Raw genomic sequence first — 19,951 nt, forward strand, 5'->3', positions numbered from 1 at the left:
CATAAAATGAAATAGAATAAAACTATCATATTTGATTTTTAACATCGCAATTTCTTAGTTGAAATATACCCCTATGACTGCGCTAAATTCAAATCAAAGAACATACAAATTCTATCAATTTGTTTACATTAATTTTAAATTATTTTTTTAGAAGATCGCAGTTTCTTCATTAAAATTCTCGACTATCATAGCTATCAGCTGACTGACAAAGACCCCGTCACTATTGAACTGAGTATCATCTTATCAGTGGGACGTTTTACGAGATTTGTCTATAAACCGAACATCAAAGCCTTCGTCTTTTTAAACTACTTTAGAAAATGGCCTTCAAAAGGTCTCTGTTGCATTTTATTTCATTTTAAAGTCGAATTAGCAAAAAAAATACTTAGATTGGATTATTTACATTTTGAAATCAACGCCTTAATAGAAAGTCGTGTATTTTTAAATTAAAGGGATTTAAATAGTTTATAAACAAAAGATTCAACGGCCGTCATTAAAATAAGGTAGGTTATTTATTCTCTTATTTATAAAAATAACACTTTTATATTAGTATTTGTATAATAAATAGACAAGATACTTTGTTATATACATATGTGATAATAATTTTTAAATTTCATTTTTTTTTTTTCAGCCTGTAATTTTTATCTTTGTCGATCTTTTATTATTTAAAAAACCGCCACATTTTTCCCATTCGCCTTATACCAACAATAGTTTGATTTTATTAATTTGTATCAAAGATTTTAACAAAAAGTTTCTTTTTTATCGATTAATACAATTTACCCCTAGATAAGAAGAAATTATATCGCTTGCAAATTATGTGAAAACAATGAAATCACGCAAAAATGAAATCATATACTATATATTTTATGATTCAACTCTAGATAAGTAAAATGTCACACGTTTCGTCTTAAGGCAAATTGTTATGAATATATAAAAATGTTTGTATTTTTGGCATTCAATATTCTATATATACAATTAGTTGTCTAACTATGTGACCCACCCAATAATCAAGTTAAGTTATTATATACTTATACAATGACTTTCAACTCGAGATGTATTATCACAAAATATGAATTTGTTGACTTAAAATACAAAATTAAATTAATTCTACTTACTATTGTGAAATTAAACATACAAAAAATATAACACACTTTTCTTACATAAGCATGCAATTTGTACGTTTATTTCAACATTGTATATCATTATTCTTTATTCGTGTCATTTTTTGTTAAACCTTTGCTTTCTAAAATCTTTCGTTTAAATATGATTTTGATATGCACATCAATTGAGGAAAACTCCTAGTAATTAGCAAAGCCACTCGTCCGTCTAGTTCAAAGTTTCTGTCAAAAAGGGGAGAATAGAGAATACCGTGAGGTCAATGCGAAGAGGGACAAACAAGAAAAAAAAATAAAAACACGAAAATTCATTCAAAAATTCACAGAAAAATACAAAAAAAAAGATGAAATTGCGAATACCAGATGAAATGGAAACTGGGGGTGGGTTGGGGTAGTCAGGTGCTCTGGAAGGACAATTCTTGTTATTCCGAAACCTTTAACGTCAACATGGATGCATCTAACCTGAATAGCCTAGTCCTTATATTTCACTGCTCTACGATGGCTAGTGTGAGAGCCGATCATGTGTGTGTGTGTGGGGGGGGGGGGGGGGGGGGGGGGGCATTATTCAGTGTCTTGTTTCTTCTTACTTCTTACTATGATATATGCATATATGTACAGAAAACTAGTTTGAATTGTTCATTATTTCAATGTAAATTATTCTTATCCCGTCTTCGAGCGGTTTTAATTTGATTTTATTCTAATTATATTTAATTTATTATTTGAATATGTCACTAGTAAGAATACACCCAAAGACGAGTACAATTAAGGACGAAAGATATAAAATGCACTTATAATTTCACTTAATTGTATCATAAACCAGAATGATCTGACTTTATTAATTAATTTCTGAACTGAATATATAAAGAGCAAGACAGTGTTTGGTGGGTTTCTGCTCTTTGGTACCTTCCCCGTTTACATTCTCAATTGTATTTGCTAGATGAAAGCAATTTGTAATTGGTGCCCGGAATTAGTGTGTGGGCTTGAGTAATTCAGGTGGCTGTTGTCGTTTGCTATCTTCAGCTACTGATGTCTTTGTTGCATACACCAGACCGTTGGTGCTCACTGCTGCATTGTCACGCTCAAGGTTATGAAAGCCTCTCATATCTTACATATATGAGTTGGGTTTAGCTCATTGTTGAAGAGGATACGATGTCCTGTATATATTCACATCTTTGTATTTTGGTAAATAGATGTCTCAAGAGCAAGCATACATTATCTTCATTTTAATATTCTTGATTAACACTTTTATTATGCAAGATTATTTTTCGCTTTGAATCCGTGTATGGGAAAAAAACGGTTGCAGCATGTTTATTTTGATTCAAATTAGGACATAAACAAATATTGTTAATCTAAACATGAAATAAGGAGAACATGTACTCATCAATTTAAATACTTACGGAAAATTGAAGAGTGTATTATCCAAAGCTTATCAGAGATTTAAAGGATACATGCGAATACGAAACTGTGGATAACAAATAGCAACTATTTGTTCTAGGTATGATCTATCTGAGTGTAAACAAACTGTCTCCGTAATTGGACTAGAAATTGCTTATTAAAACTGTGATTCAAATTTATGTGGTCAATGTATCTTGTTTGTTTTGTTCATCGGGTGATAAAGAAAGCTGGTTCATGATCTATTTGTTTATCTATTAATCTATTTTATTTTATGAGTAGATAGTTCTTAAAATGGTGATCTTTGAATTTAAAGGCAGTGCCTTTTTTTTCTTATTGTTTGTTCTACGACAAGTGTTGCACCTGCCAGTCAGAGAGACAACCGCACACAAACCTAAACAGACCAATAAACTTACCATACATTTTGTCACCATTTTAACACTTAAATTATACTTTGAACAACATATGACTCAAGTTCGAATATTCATTGAAATGAACACCTTTTAATTCCAAATAATTTGATGAATTATTTGTTGTTTTTATTATTTTTTTTATCTCAAAAATGTGCCTTTACTCTAAAAGATGCACATGCACCAAAATCCCTCACAGACATGCCCTCAAAAAACGCACCAGCAAGCAAGTGGATTCAAACCAAAAAAACAACTGCGACATAATTATTGAAAACATGTGTATCGTTTCATGTAGCAATTGCGCAATATCGATTAATAGATTTTTTTCGGCATGTTTAAGCGAAAAAACCTGTGAGTGTAACTTTGATTATAAACTTATTTTATATATCTTAGTGTCGAATAAACTGCCAATTAAAGGAATAAGATAGCCTGTTAGAGTTCTTCAATCCTCATTTTTTATGCCAAATCCTAGAAGTAGATTTTGGCTCAGAATGGTCTAAATGTAATTTTCATTTTTAAAAAGTTTCGTTTCTGCAACTAAGTTTGTTAATTTATTATAAGCTTATATATCAAGTTAACGATGACATCGCAAGAACTATTTTTGTCAGAGTGGGGCTACCTTTAAGTTCTAAATGAGAGCGTATGAATTTGTAGCCTGGTCCGGCGAAGTTCTTTTTGCCATTCCATTGTACGTTCTTTCATATATATACCTTTTAATTTCCCCCTGAACGAAATTATTAGAAGAGAGTTCCCATATGTGAAGGATACTGTAAGCCGCAGACTATGCACTAAGTACAAAACCAGTACAAAAAGCCATTAAAATAGTTCCACATGTTTCAGAGAAAATCATTCAAACAGGTTAAAATCAAGATTTTGAACTGCAGTTAATCCAAGATAAAAGTGTGTTACTAGAACAGTTGTTAAAAGTTGTATGAACAACATGAAGATCTTTTAAGGATTAATTATATAAGTAATGCAAACATTTCTTCAAATCTTAATACATTTTTAATAAGTAACTAGATTATCAAACGTGCATTTGAAAGCTCCGAAATCCTCTTATTCATTTCTCATTGAAACTTTAGTTTAAAAATGCCTCATGAACGATATAATTATATACTTATGATCTTCACTTCGAGTCAGGATGACTGTATAGTTTCTTCCATTTCTTCATTCAGGGACCGTCTAAAAGTGGGTTTTGAAACACATTTTGCTTAAATTGATATTAAGTACATTATTAATGCTATTAGAATTATTTCAGTTATGGGGTTTTGTTTAAGGCATAAATATAATACCAATATACGTCGCAATTCATTTAAAAATAAATTTTGAGACAGTCCCTGAATAGCGAAATGGAAGAAACTTTAAAGTTATACTGACTCTAAGTGAATATCTTGGTCAGTTACAGAACATCAATGAAACATCTTCGACACTTACAATATACTTATTCTCAATTAAAGCCAATTAAATCCAAATAAACATTTTGAGATGGTCCCTGTGTAGGGAAATGGAAGAAACTATTAAGTCATGCTGACTCGAAGTGAATATCTTGGTCATTGGCAGCACATCAAGAAAACAACTTGAAGTACAATGCACGAATACCTCTGAGACGAGGTCTTTAAATTTCCTCGTCTTGACAACGTTGACCACTTGGCCACTGATGCACCTCACACACGTATGAAGCTATACAAGTGCGTATGTATAAAGCTTTATTATATACTTAGTAATTAATACAGATAAATTGTATGTGTAATACAATCAATGGCAAGCGTGCTGTATAAGCCACCCGTGATAATATCGATATCAGCACGATTGCAAAAGCTTTATCACACCTTTAATCTGTATGACGTCACGTCATCGATTGCGGTCACTGTTGCAAAGGCTTTATCAAACCCCTAATCTGTATGACGTCATGTCAAATCTTCTTATCTGTATCACTTCATGTCACATAAAAAAAAACATCGACTTCAGGTATATGTATATAATATTTTTTTAAAGTGTATATGATATGGCTTTTTCAATATCACACACCGTATCAACCCTCAACCAATATAATCCCTCGAGCAGAGCTCTTTGGATTATTGGTGTCTCGGGTTGATACGGATGCGATATTGAAAAAGCCATATGATATTCTCTATTTACATGTACATGCATTTGCCTTAATTAAATCCCCAAAACTGATAAGATATTTATAACCTTTATAATGGACAAAATGTACTAAAGCCAAATTTCAGTCAAAACACATTTTGAGACGGTCCCTGAATTGGGAAATGCAAGAAACTATCAAGTCATGTTGACTCTAAGTAAAGATCTTCTTATGAATTGTGAACATTTTGGTGCACTAACAAAATGTATATGCCTTAAATAAAACAAAAAAATACTGAGAAATGTTATTACTGTACCTACTAAATATCAATATGCGTCGCAAGTCATTTAAAAATAAATTTTGAGACAGTTCCTGAATAGGGAAATGGAAGAATCTCACCGTGTAGAACGCCACATGCGGGGTGTCGGCTATGTTTGACATGGGGTGGCAATTTTGAAGCGACGAAAAAGTAACAAGGTAAGTTCAAGCATCAAAATTTCTTATTTTTAGAACTCTCAGTACCATATAATGTATTGCACGGAAGGAACCGCAACATAATCTATTTCCTGAAAGCAGAAGCAGTTGTTTTCAGTGCTCAGTTTTCTCAAACACCTCGCCCTAGTTTTCCGTGTTACAGATTTTGAGGCTTTATATGCCAATTTCGGTATAAAAAACTACTTTACACAGCTAACCTCCGTATCATTTATATTATATATATAATTGTATTCCTCTCATTGACTTATATCAAATACCAGTTTCTTATTTAAAATTAATTGGTTTTAAAACTGTTATTCATCAAAATATAAAGTGTCGCTCGGGGTGTCAGATTTTGCGTCGCAAGGGGTAGAGGCTTGTCATAAAAAAGAATACATTTTCTTATAAATCGATCTCTATCTGAAACTTTTTAATTCAAACACACCTACACTGTTATGATGAAAAATTACAAACTTAAGGTATGTAGTTCTAGCTGGGCGATTACGAACGAAATAACTGTCTTGAATCATGTTTTCTTGTAAACCTGTTCCGTTGTATATTTGTGTACAAGTCGTTGTTTTCTCATTGACAATTGTAGTATCATCGTCTTCAGGATTACTTAAAGTTGTGTTGTCATTCGCTGAAAAAGATGCCGGTGAGTGTTTTATTGGAGAGAGTGTTCTAATTCTTTTAGGAGTGGTGGTTTTTGGCGGCGTGCACGAGTGCTTTTTAGATGAACCTGGTGATGAACTATGATGCATTTTGGCTGGTGGAGGCTTCGGGCATATCTTATATTGAGGACTATTTTGTGATTTTCCACCATGTTTTGGTTTATTGAGCCATAGCCTTGCCTTTTTTTTGTTACCATGATAGTGACTGAAAAGGAAAAAATCGTTTACCAGCTTGGAAACTAAATATTTGAGCCATTTTTTACTATGAATGAGATCAAAAGCACATGTTTTATAAGACCAAAAACAGGCAAAATGAAAAACCCTTATTTTGTCATGGTAAAGTAGATGTGAATGAAATCAAAAGCATATCTTTTATAAGACCAAAAACAGGCAAAATGAAAAATCCTTGTTTTGTCATGGTAAAGTAGATGTGTTTGAAATAAAATGTATCATATGAAGGCTAATTTACATGCAAATATGTATTTTTTATGACAAGCCTCTACCCCTTGCGACGCAAAATCTGACACCCCGAGCGACACTTTATATTTTGATGAATAACAGTTTTAAAACCAATTGATTTTAACTAAGAAACTGGTATTTGGTATAAGTCAATGAGAGGAATACAATTCTATATAAATGATACGGAGGTTAGCTGTGTAAAGTAGTTTTTTATACCGAAATTGGCATATAAAGCCTCAAAATCTGCAACACGGAAAACTAGGGCGAGGTGTTTGAGAAAACTGAGCACTGAAAACGACTGCTTCTGCTTTCAGGAAATAGATTATGTTGCAGTTCCTTCCATGCAATACATTATATGGTACTGAGAGTTCTAAAAATAAGAAATTTTGATGCTTGAACTTACCTTGTTACTTTTTCGTCGCTTCAAAATTGCCATCCCATGTCAAACATAGTCGACACCTCGCATGTGGCGTTCTACACGGTGAATCTATTAAGTCATGCTGACTCCAAGTGAATATCTTGGTCAGTTACAGTACATCAATGAAACAGCTTGAAGTACATTGCACGAATATTTCTGACACGTTTATCATATTATTATTTATACTGAACTCGTTCTATTTGAGCAGTCAAAATGCGTTGACTGTATATTTCTATGTCTACTTTTTCTCATGAATATTTAAATAGAAGTTGCCGAAATAATATTTAATTATTCATACGACCTCTTCAACCTGTTCTTGTTTCAAATGCATACAACGATGCATGGAACGACCCAACCTTGTTTCTTTTGCAATTATAGGAAAAACTTATTTCATTTGTTAATATTTTTTGTTTGCAACCTATAAATCATTATGTTTTATGCTTATGGTTGATATTTTAGTCCATACTCAAACGATTTCGTTCACCATCGAGTGTGGGTTTCAACAGGTAAATGTATATTTCATTGTGTTGTATATTTCTCTGCGAGCATGATATGAGGCCTTTTTAAAGAGGATTTTCCACCATATTTAAATCAAGTAAATAACCTTAACGCGTTAAACAACAATTGAAAATGTTTGTTCTAGATTGCAGTATAAAGACAATAATAGTTCATTGACTTAAAATATCAACGATATAAGGATTTGGCCCGAAACGGGGAAATAGCTCGGCACAGCCTATCATTTCCCCATTTGTAAGCCTCATCCCTATATCGTTGATATGTCAAGTCAATGCCCTATTATTGTCTATTTATAAATGTGTGTCACCTTTCTTCGTCTCGACAACGTAGACCACCGATGCTCCTCAAGTACGCAGTCGGAAACCAGGTTGAAATAGAACAAAAGAATCGAAGCTCTTTCTTAGAGAAGAGAAGGCGATAAATGTGTACTGTATTGTTAGTGACAAAAATTTTAAAAGTTAATAGAAACAAACAAAATTACAATTTTCTTCTCAATTACGAGGTGTTTTATTTTAAAAACACCATTTGCTTAAGTTTTCAATGTATCTAGTACATGGTTAAGCCGAACAATTAGATTTCAAGTCGACAACATGGGTATCTTTCAAGTTGGATGAAGAAAATGCATAACCTCCGATTTTTTGGAAAAAAATACCACTGACGGAAAATATATCAATCTATTAGTTCAAAAATTTTCGTGTCTGCCCTTCCATTATGTGACTCAAGAAAAAATGGGTAACAATTGTATCGAAAAGAGAAAATCGAGTGCACCTTTTTATGTTAGGGCGTGTTTGAGTTGAATATTTTGTCTTGATATCGTACAAAGTAATATTACTTCATACATCGTCTCGCTTCAGATTCTATTATTTCTATATATCAAAGCTACAGATTGACTTTATAACACAAAAAATTAACAGTACTAAATGATGAAATATATGGGTCAAGTGAAATACCTATCTAATGAGTCACAAAAACAGAGAAGGTGTATTCGAATAGTTATTTTTTTTACTGAAAGTAGTTGACGACAGTCTTTCAAGTTGGATGATGAAAATGCATATCTTTGAAAAAATATATTTTTTTTGTGTGTGAAAACTAGGATTTATAGTCTTTATACACTAAAAAAAGTCTAGTCTTCCCTTCCATGATTTTTTTTATTAGAATTTTTTTAATGTTTATGAATTTTCGAAAATTCCACCTGACAACCGATCAGACAATAGTTTTAAGTTGAAACAATGCAGACAAGATCATTAACTGATGCTCATTAGCTAGTTGATACATTTGTCTTTTAAAATACAACTGACATATAAGGATCATAATGGTACAATGTGGATACATTTGTCGGTTTCCATGAGCAAAATTGGTAGCGCGTCATCCCTACAATGGCTTCCATTTCTACGATTGTGAAAATGAACTGGCGTAATGGGGAGATAATTCTGACGAAGTAGAATACTGACTGTGCGTACATGTATATATACAATATTAGGTCCATGAAAGAAAAATATAAACTTATTTGTACGAGGCTTAGAAACTGGAGAAGAGTGAGGTTCTACCGAGGCCTTCCCCAGTTTTGCGCCTAGGACAAAAAAAGTTTATATTTTTATGACATTGACCTAATATTGTTTTTATACTGCAACATAAACTAATACAATATTGATAGCTTTTAAATAAAATCGATAAACACAAATGTCAAACTTATTTTAATCCCTTAATGAACCCCTGAAAAAGTGTTCCATGATGAAATTGACATTATACAAAATATAGCTATGTCACTATATTTAGATAATAAACACAACTAGTTGCAGTATAAAAAGAAATTAAAGTCCATGAGTATGAAGCATTACATTTAGATGTACATGTACAGTATATGCCTTAAATATAACCCCAAAACCGAAAAGATATTTATAACATTTATAATGGACAAAATGTACTTAAGCCCAAAATGCAGTCAAAACACATTTTGAGACAGTCCCTAAGTAGGGAAATGGAAGAAACTGAAAAGTCATCCTGACTCGAAGTGAATATCTTGGTCAGTTGCTGTACATCAATGAAAAAGCTTGTTCACTTTTAATAAACTTAATTAACTGAACTTTACATCAATTTAAACCAAATGTTAATCAAAAAAAAATTTGAGACGGTCCCTGAATAGGGAAATGGAAGAAACTATTAAGTCGTGCTGACTCTTAAGTGAATAACTTGGTCAGTTACAGTACATCAATGAAACAGCTTGAAGTACATTGCACGAATACCTCTGTCACGTCTATCATATTATTATAAATGTGTGTCACCTTTCTCGACAACCGTACACCAATTGACCACCGATGCCACTCACCGATGCCACTCACCGATGCCCCTCACGTACGTATAAAGCTATACGCGTGCAGGAGTATTAAGCTTTACTAGTAAATGTATATGCCTTAAGTATAACCCCAAAATCGAAAAGATATTTATAACATTTATAATGTACTTAAGCCAAATTTCAGTCAAAACACATTTTGAAACAGTCCCTGAATAGGGAAATGGAAGAAACTATTAAGTCATGCTGACTCTAAGTGAATATCTTGGTCAGTTTCAGTACATCAATGAAACAGCTTGAAGTACACTGCACGAATACCTCTGACACGTCTTTCATAAATTATAAATGTGTGTCACCTTTCCTCGTCTTGCACAATTTTTCACTCATATCAAACCATTATTAAATATGTGCCCATATGTCGGATTATTTGAATTGTTTTAAACATGAGAAGTATCTTATTAAACAAATATGTAGGTACAGGTGTTGATAAATTTAAATCGTTTAAAGATGCGTCAAAATAAGACTGATTAGACAAAGGATTATTATATATAGTGTTTATATGTACATTAAAATCATATTAGATATTTGGACTACATGTATCGATACTAATTGAAATATTTTCCGTCTTGAATATGCCTGAAATATTTGCCCCTGTATAGCTGTACATTTAAACTATATTAGAGATTTGAACTATTTCCTATTAAAATGTTTTCGTCCTGAATATGCCTGAAATATTTGTCACTGGAAAGGTGTATGTTAAAATTGTGGTAGAGATTTATAATGTTTCTATTTAAAATATTCTCGTCCTGAATATACCTTAATTAATTGCCACTGGATAGGTGACATTTAAAATCATAATTGAGATTTTGACTATTTCCAATTAAAATAGTCTCAACCTTAACATGGGTGAAATATTTTACACTGGTTATATGTGCATTTAAACCATTAAGAGATTTTAACTTTCTCTTCTCTTTTGTATACGTGAAATATTGGCTACTGGAAATGTGAACACTAAAATAATTTTTGAGATATGGACTATTTCTAAAAAGAATATTCTCGTCCTGAATATGCAATTGGATAGGTTAGTGTTAGAATCATTTTTGAGATCTGGACTAGTTTCGATTAGAATTTTCTCGTCCCAAATATGCTTGAAATTAATAACTGATGATTAGACTGTTTCTAATTTAAATATTCTCGTCCTGAATATGCTTGAAATATTTGCCAATAGCTAGGTGGACATTTAAATCATATTTTATATTTTAGGGCCCTATATAGCTTGCTGTTCGGTGTTAGCCAATGCTCTGTGTTGAAGACCGTACTGTGACCTATAATGGTTTACTCTTACAATTTGTGCCTTGGAAAGAGAGTTGTATCATTGGCACTACTTCTTATATTTATATATCCTTGTTGTTGTTCATGATACAAATTTTCAATCAAATACAGTCCTGAAAAAGCAAAAAATATTAATATTGAAGTATCTATGACAATTTTTGAAAATCTTATACTGTATAATTATCGGTTAAAATTGAATTCTGCAGATAATGGGAAAATCGTATTTCACAATTGCAAATAAAAGTTCCATTATTGGCAAACTTTCCGCAATTACGCACAGGTCATTAATTACAGCTTCATGTCCCCCCCCCCCCCCCTTTTTCAACATGTCAATAATCTTTCAAAAAGAAAAATCTGCCCTCTATATAAATAAGTTTCTTATGATATCTTAAAAATTTGAAATCAAATGTTAAAACTCTGCTGGGTACCTTTGCACAGCATTTTCTGAATTACTGCATCGTAAGTTATTTAATGATTGTCAAAACTTGGGCAATCTTCTATCATTATTGTGTATCGTGTGTCGTAATTAAAAGCTATGTGCTATTTACGTACCGATTAATCATACACAAATATTTGAAATGATAGAAATTGTGTGAAAAATTGCACCATTAAATGATAGAAAATGCAGAAAATGAGATAATCAAATACATATCTATTCCAAATGTAAAGTAACATGCAAATAAACGTGGTTTAATATTGTACAGTATCGGGCAGACGTGAATCACATCGTGACGTAGAAAGCATATCATGTGACTTAAATTGATGATCGATATCTCGTCTGTTTGCGAGATAGATACATTTAATACCCGAATAATATATATGATGTGTCAGCAAAGTTAATGTTTTAGCTTGATTGTTGTGTTATCTGAATTGTTTCTCTTTTTTTTCTTCTTATAGCTTTGCTACACAAATAGGTTTTGCTCATTGTTAAAGTTAGTTCCGAAACCATAGATGTTAAAATCGTTGTCCTTCGGTCTATGGTTGATACATGTATCTGGTTTTCAATTATACCTCAAATCATATTCCTCGTATTCAATTCGGTTTATTCGAGGTGTTATTATTACAATTTCATGAGCATATTTTGAATATTAGAAGATGTGGTAGGTTTTCCAATGAAGACGTAGAAAGTTAATACAAAATATAACTATAGGCTCATCGTACGGTCTTCAATAATATGCAAATAAGCAAAACTCAGGCCGTACGGTGACCTATAGTTGTTAATGTCTGTGTCATTTTGGTCTTTTGTGGATAGTTGTCTCATTGGCAATCATACCACATCTTTTTTTTCATAATATCAGAGGCGTCGCACCAACGTATCATAGTCAGCACGTTCTCACAAATAATGTTATAGACCAATCGATAATAATGCAGGAACTGATAACCTTTCCATAGAACCAGAGTTGTCTCCCTCTTTGTAGTAGAGTTTGTCTCACTCATTCTTGAGTTTCTTTTTTTTTATTGTTGTTTTCTTTTCGGCGTTTTGTTTTCTTACTCAATGTTTTTTCTGTTCATATTTAACGTATTATTTTGAATACCCCTTGTAATCTTTTCTCTTTATTCTCAAGCACATAAGTGTCAATTTCTTTGCAAGCTATTATGAATTATTTGATATGGCCTAAGCCTATCATCTGAACCTTTTTAATATTTGTCATCATTATGTATTCAAACTCAATGTCGTTCAATTATCTAAAACACTACAAGATATCCATTTCATGTTTATTGTAGTGAAAAGACAATTATTTGTAATTTAAGAATTTGTCAAAAATATCACTCATTATACAATGTTTCATACACTTATGTTGAGAATTAGATATGTCGATGTAAAGGAGGAAAATTTTAAGAATGCCATAATATAATTGTAAAGAATACCTTATTCTGATGATAGGAGATACACATTGAGGTACGTTGATATGTGGAAGGGTTAACATTTAATTTATTTCTTCCCTGGCTGTTCTTTAAATCTTAACTTCTTGATAAATTACAGATACATGAAAACATGTGTAATATAATCAGCACACAGAAATCAACTTTATAATACTGCAATAAAATAAAAACTATAGTTGACCAATAAATGAATTCTACAAAAACCATTACCGGTCCAAATATTATACTGCAACATATATATCGAGTTTAGTACATTATATTTAATATTAGTTTAAGGAGGTAGACCTAGGTTAAGGGAAATAACTCTTAAAATCATCAGCACGTTTGTGTCAACCATTTTCAAAAACATATTCTAAGCTTCTAGGTTACATTGATTATTTTCAATCTGTTTCAGGTAAATGCTTAAATTACATTGATTAACTTGACTTATACAAACGCTTGACTGATTTAAAGAGTTATCTCCCTGGACCAAGGTCTACTCCCTTAAAGCTGTTGATGGTGTGTGTCTCATCGTATTTTGTATGTTTGTATTGCTGCCTTTTCGAACTCTATGTACACCCCCGCAGTTACGTGTATTCAAACAACTTCAACACAGCGAGTATTTTTAGATCTGTACTTAGTGCATTGCATGTTGTGGTATGTATAAGTACGGCCTGTCAGGACCGGTCTGTGTGTTTGTTAGATGTATTTCTGCTAAATGTATCGATCTGATGAGTTAAGCCCTTTTCAACTGATTTTCATAGTCTGTTCTTTAATATGCTGTACTATTACACCACTGTTCCATGTAAAGGTGAGGGTTGATGTGTTTGAACTAGTGCAACCCCGCAACATTATGTATATGCCTATCCCAAGTCAGGATCCTGAAATTCAATGGCTTTCGTATATGGTGCTGTATAAATTAATTTTTCCGTTCATTATTTTGTATCATAATACATCAGGCTGTTTGTTTTCCCGTTTGAATTGTTTTACATTTGTCAATTCGGTGCTTACATGACTAACTAGAATCATATTCAAAACAGTGTAGCTGTGGCCATTGATTGACAACCTTGAATTATCCCATTGACTGGGGCAGATTATGTGAACGTTTGTCTGTAACATCCGCTGCTCACTATGTACTTGTTAAAGGCACTTAAACTGTGGGGTCACAAAAGGTTCTCAACACCTAAATAAAGAAATTAGAAAAACTAATCAAGAATAACACGATGTTTTGATATATATCAATAATATAAATCAAAACATAACGTTATTCCTGATTAATTTTTCGAACTATTTTAATATTAAAGGCGTTAAGAACCTTTGGTGACCCCACAGTTTAAATTCTATAATAAGTAAGTGGTGAGCAGTTGTCGTTACAGACACACGTTCACCTAATCTGCCCCAGTCAATGGGATAATTTAAGTTTGTCAATCAATGGCCACAGCTACACTGTTTTGAAAATGATTTTATATAGTATGGAATTCGTTCATTTTTGAAAATGACTAGTACATGTAGTTGTTAATTCCCATGTCATTTAGTCTCTTATTGTGAAGAAATGTCTCATTGGCAATCATACCGCATCTTCTTATTTTTATAGAATTTCAATAATTACTATATATATAAGTCATTTGATAATCGTCTAAATTAAGTACTGGAAAACATCTGTCACAAGAGCAAAATAATGTAACTGTATAATAAAAATTTTAAAAGCATAGAACCGAAGTCTCGTTTTGTAAGTCATAAATATCACGTGACATCATCAAAGACAAGACGGAAACCGATACCATTGGTCTTTTGACATATTTCAAGTGATAACCCCTTTTTGTGAATAAGATATCATAATATATTTGACTATTTGTTATTACTGTTAAAATAGGTATTGTGTTTGTCTATACTCAAACTATAAAAGAGTATATTCGTTTTGATGTTTCCGTCATAACAATTAAATCGTCTCGTAAAGAACATGCTATTACGAGGGCGGTAATTCCGGGCACGTCACTGACTGTATTGAAGAGTAATCGTGAATTAAAATCTTTGAGGTACAAATATGAATGATCTGTGACTAAAGATATGGAAAAATTGATTACATGATCTGTCTAAATCATTAAGGTCAATAGTGGTTTATATTTGGTAATAAATCCATGCAGTAATTAGTCAAATCTTTTACCCCTGTGCTAGAGGTAGAATGGTTGAAGACTTAATATTTCGTAAGTTATGAAATAGAAAAAAGAGAATAAAGTAAACGTGATTAAAGGGGGAACATTTATATGGTTTTAGTTTCAATATTGTTGGCTTGATGCATGCACAATATGACCTCCGAATTGAAATAGACAAACAATAGTCTAATAAAAAGACGGCTTAATATATTGAGATATTTAATAAGTTTTATAACGTATTTCATTTAAATAGAGCTCTTAAACAACTAGAAAGTTAATAAATACTTACATGCACAATCAAAGAGGTACCAAAAGCATTGCTCAACTATTGTTCTTATCGTTTAAATAAGAGACATAAGAGATAAAAAAAAAAAAAAAAGAAAAAAAGCTACATGAAAAACATAAATACTGGGATACACAAATATTTTGGTGGTGGCAGGTTTTCTTGAAGAGCCACATGTGCAAATCTTTTTCCACCACCGGTACCTGTTCTGTTAATTAGTTTTCACGAATTTCATGCCAGATATTCTGTGGATTCATTTATTTCGTGGGTACCAATTTTCGTGGATTGAGGAAAACTTGCATTTTCGTGAATATTTGATTTCGTGGTTTTCCAAAAGTCTGCATTTAATCATACAGAAAATTTGCAATTCGTTGAACATTTAAATTCGTGGTTTCCCTGTACCCACCAATTCCACGAAAATTGGTATTCAACGAAATATAATGAATCCACAGTATTCTATATTTTCTAAGGTTACTGAAAGCAATGTTAACGTATAGCGAATGAATTATCTACGTTTTAGTAAGTGTCGCACCAAACATTTAGGTTGAGTTTCGAACCCCGTTCGTGACAGGTTTTTTTTGACTCCGATCATTTGAAATTTGACGAAATATACCAGTATTCAAAACAAAAGTCGGTGTTTTTTCTTGCACTTTGATATCCTAAAAAGTAGCCACCACAGTAAAGCCGAGAGTGCTGAAAGTGATGTTAAACACAATCGTGCAATATTTGACTTGTCAGGTCCAACACAACCAGAGGAGAAGACATTACTTTTCCCTTCTAAGTTCCCGAGATCATCCCGTTTTTTTAGGTACTTGTTGCACAATTATTGTTTGTTTTTTGTTCTGTTTTTTATTAAGAGGTTGTACGCTTTTGTTTGTGAATGGTACCATGCAGGATTTTTAACAAGATGGTGGTAGATACATGTAGTAATGAAAGCTTGACGAAAACTTCGAAGGTAAATTGTAAGTCAATTCTCTAGATTTACGCAACTGCGGAAATATGTAACCTAAGCATAAAATTAGAATTATGCAATGCGAATGATACAGCAGTATTTACTTATGTTTTTAATACCTACTATGTAAAGCAATTTGTTTCAATTGCACATATTTCTATATGGTTACAATTCCTACAAATCTATGGACTCCATAAATACATTATTTTTTTCCGTTTTTTCATATTTCCCTATTACTTAGTCGTTTGATCTTTTTAAAAGTGAATTTTGATGTTTATTGAAAAGAAATAACTATTTACAAGAAAATTAGTTTTTAAAAATAAGATGATTTGATACACTGAAATGATTTCAATAAGGTGACGATATGTGGAATAGGTTTTTAGAGACGTACCAGTAATTTAATTGGAAACCTGTAGAAATGGCTTGATAATTTATATTTTCTAATTTATATTTACAATTTTCAAAAACACCCAAAATGTTAATTCTAAATCAATTTTAACTTAATTAAAGACTTTCTGTGTCATGTGGTCTCTTAACAAGCACACCACATCTTCTTTTAATTTTTATATTTTTATATAACGTTAAGGTAAATAAGATGAGAATTGTAAAAACATAATGGAGTTTTTTTAATCGAAGATGGTTACATATTCAATTTGTCCTTGTTCTCAATTTCATCCCCTCCTCAGGACAGATTCATCATGGAGTGTTCACATAGGCTTGTTAGCTCAATTTTCTCCGCAATGCATCATGAGACAGTGCCGTAATAGTAAAAAAACTCACGGGGGGGGGGGGGGGGTAACTTCGATATTTTTTTGGTAGGGGTGTGCCATTTTTGCCTCAAAAAACGTACCCATTTTAATATAACATTCACTGAAATTCAGTACCTATAGTTATATAAATATTTAAGAAAGAATGACCTATACTTATATACAACATTTAAAATATGACCCATGCTTATATAAACACTAACTCATCATCACTCATAATTCATAAATATACCAGCTACCCTTAAGTTTTTATATATGAATTGACATCGTTTGGTGCATATTTATATATCATATGTAGATCATACCCCAAACCAATATACAGTTATCAAACATAAATGCATTTTAATATAGGATGTCATTAACAAGGAGGGTCATTTTTATATAAAATCTCGCAAAATTACAGTGACCCATATTTTTGGCACATCCCCGTATATCCAATAATAGGAAGTAACCCCCCCCCCCCCCCCCCCCCCCCCCCCCCCCCCCCGTGAAAAAAACTAATAATTTGAAAATCAGAAGCAATAACTGTAAGATTACCTTACACAAATAGTATCTAACACGGCTATTTACAAACAATTGAAATATTTCTGCTTTGAAAAGATCTTCAATTAGTTTATCTTTATCTTACGATCAGCTTTTAATCACTGTCATCCATGTTCGATCAGGTGTCTCGGTTCACTTACCCCACAAAGCAATGCAGACATTAAACGTTCTTAATAGTTAAAAAGCCAACGAATGAACATCTATAAATCTCCTAATGAAGGACCACACGCGAATAACCTGTCTTTATTTGAGCATTTCCTGTCAAATAAAACGTCTGACCCCTCTTAAGGTCAGATAAACACATGAATGTTGACTATTAAGGGTTAATTGTTAGTTAAATGAGTTGATAATTCGTTTACACTACTTAATTAAGAATACATTGACTTACTTCAGTATTATTGGTCATTTTCTTACTCTTTGTTTTTCAAATTGTTTTGTTAAGTTGACAAATCTTTTTCTCAGTTCGGGTGTTAAGAAATTGACCAAAGGGTAGAAATAGAGAAAAATTAACTCAATAAATAAAAGATTAAAGAATAATCGAAAAAAAATAAAGAAAAGTAAATGATTGGCAAAAGAGAATAGAATACAGAAGATTGACCTAGAAAATCTAAGAATACAGAAACGAAGGATCCCCAATTTAGACCCCCAGTAATGGTAATAATGTATCCCTTGAAGTTCATTTCAGCTCGTAAAGTAAGGCATTGAGCTATACTCGGCATCGCTGCCAGGTACAAAGTAATATTCTAAGGAACCATTGAAAGAGAATTAAGATTTATTACAGAATTTCGGTCTTCTGCAGACAAATAAAAGATCATATTCAGAAATAGCATTCCTAGTTAATGTTGCGTTTTATTTGTCTGTTGACAGATCGGAATCTCTCTGGCTTTACCATATGGCTTCTATGGTGGTCGTCATGAAATGGTTTAACCATCATCCTGCCAAAAACGGTAGGGTGCAGCTACGGAATTAAATCCAGAAATAATTAACCGATGTTGATTCCGCGTTTTATTATTGTTATAAACCTAAATAATTCATTATATAGAAACCTATTTCTGCTTTTTCTATTTCTAACATTCTGGTTAGTAATTATAAACTTTCTTATGCTGTGTGCTAAGTACATGTAACTTTATTATAAAACGCACATCACCTAACTTTTATTATTTGTAGAAATTATGAGCATCTTAATTGTCATAAATGTTATAATTCATGATTATATCTTAGTTTACACATTGATTTTGATCACTATCTGGATAAATAGAGTTCGGAAAGAAATTTGTAACAAACAGTAAGGTATTGTAAAATGTTATATACATATATGTTATCATTTTCTGAATGGTTAAGTGTGTTTTTCAGTAAAATAGATTTATTTTTACTTATCTTTTTAAACATATTATAAGGGCAATATGACAAATTACTTATGCAAAACTGCATTTTTATATTAACCCGATAGCCCTTTTTTCATAATGTCAAGATTGTGTTCTTTAATCTTATGCATTTGTATGTGTGTGTTTGTGTGTTTTCCTCCTGCTTTTCGAGTTATTGATAATCCACACAATAAAGACTACTTTCTCTTATTTTTGAAAAGAGCCTCACTGGACGAGTAGTCAAAGTATTTCGTCAACATTGATGAGGTTGTTCCATTCCCGCTTTTGAAGATGCGTTCGACATTTAAATTAATGTCTAAGATTGACAGTTTTCCTGATGTTGTTTGCTTGTTTTATCCGAGTACTCCGGCTTCCTTCCGTCAATAACAACTGGTCGCAATGAAAGAGCCAAAGGTTCTGAAAGTGGCATTGAACGCCACTTTCAGAACCTTTCTATCAATTATAATAATCTTATTCCTATGTTATTTTCATTCAAGGTAAAGATGAAAACATGGTCCTTATGCAGTTCCGAAAATAATTGGGTAATTGAAATTTCCTTGGACATTATGTCATATTTTGCTTGTGTTTGATGCTTGCCGGTATCCAAAGTTTTTAACCAAGTGGTATAGGCTAAATCTATCAGAAAGAGAAATAATGAAAATATTTTGATCAAACTAATTTACATAAAACTTACTTTACTCGGTGTTCTTTTGTTGTTGTGATGTACAAGAACCCGACCACGTGCACACTGTGTTTTATTAGATGTATTTCTATTCGTATTCATTTGATGAGTTAAACCTTTTTTCATATGATTTTTATAGTTCGCTCTTATGTTGTACTGTAACACCACTCTCCTAGGTTAGTGGGAG

The 19,951-nt window shown here is 32.2% G+C and overlaps 1 protein-coding gene across 4 annotated transcripts in view; it reads left to right on the top strand.

Moving 5' to 3' along the window:
• Nucleotides 1-224: 224 nt before the first annotated feature.
• The window catches only part of LOC139502590 (protein Wnt-6-like), a 466,832-nt gene continuing 447,105 nt past the window's right edge, over nucleotides 225-19,951 (top strand). For 3 of the 4 annotated variants that reach the window (XM_071292123.1, XM_071292118.1, XM_071292122.1), the window contains exon 1: nucleotides 225-500. The gene's annotated coding sequence lies outside the window, so the exon portion shown is untranslated. Of the gene's footprint in view, nucleotides 501-18,897; nucleotides 19,009-19,951 lie in introns of those variants that run through there. The other variant, XM_071292121.1, reaches the window with a different exon arrangement.

Source organism: Mytilus edulis, chromosome 14 (genome assembly GCF_963676685.1).
Source record: "Mytilus edulis chromosome 14, xbMytEdul2.2, whole genome shotgun sequence".
In the NCBI taxonomy this organism is placed as follows: Eukaryota; Metazoa; Mollusca; class Bivalvia; order Mytilida; family Mytilidae; genus Mytilus; species Mytilus edulis.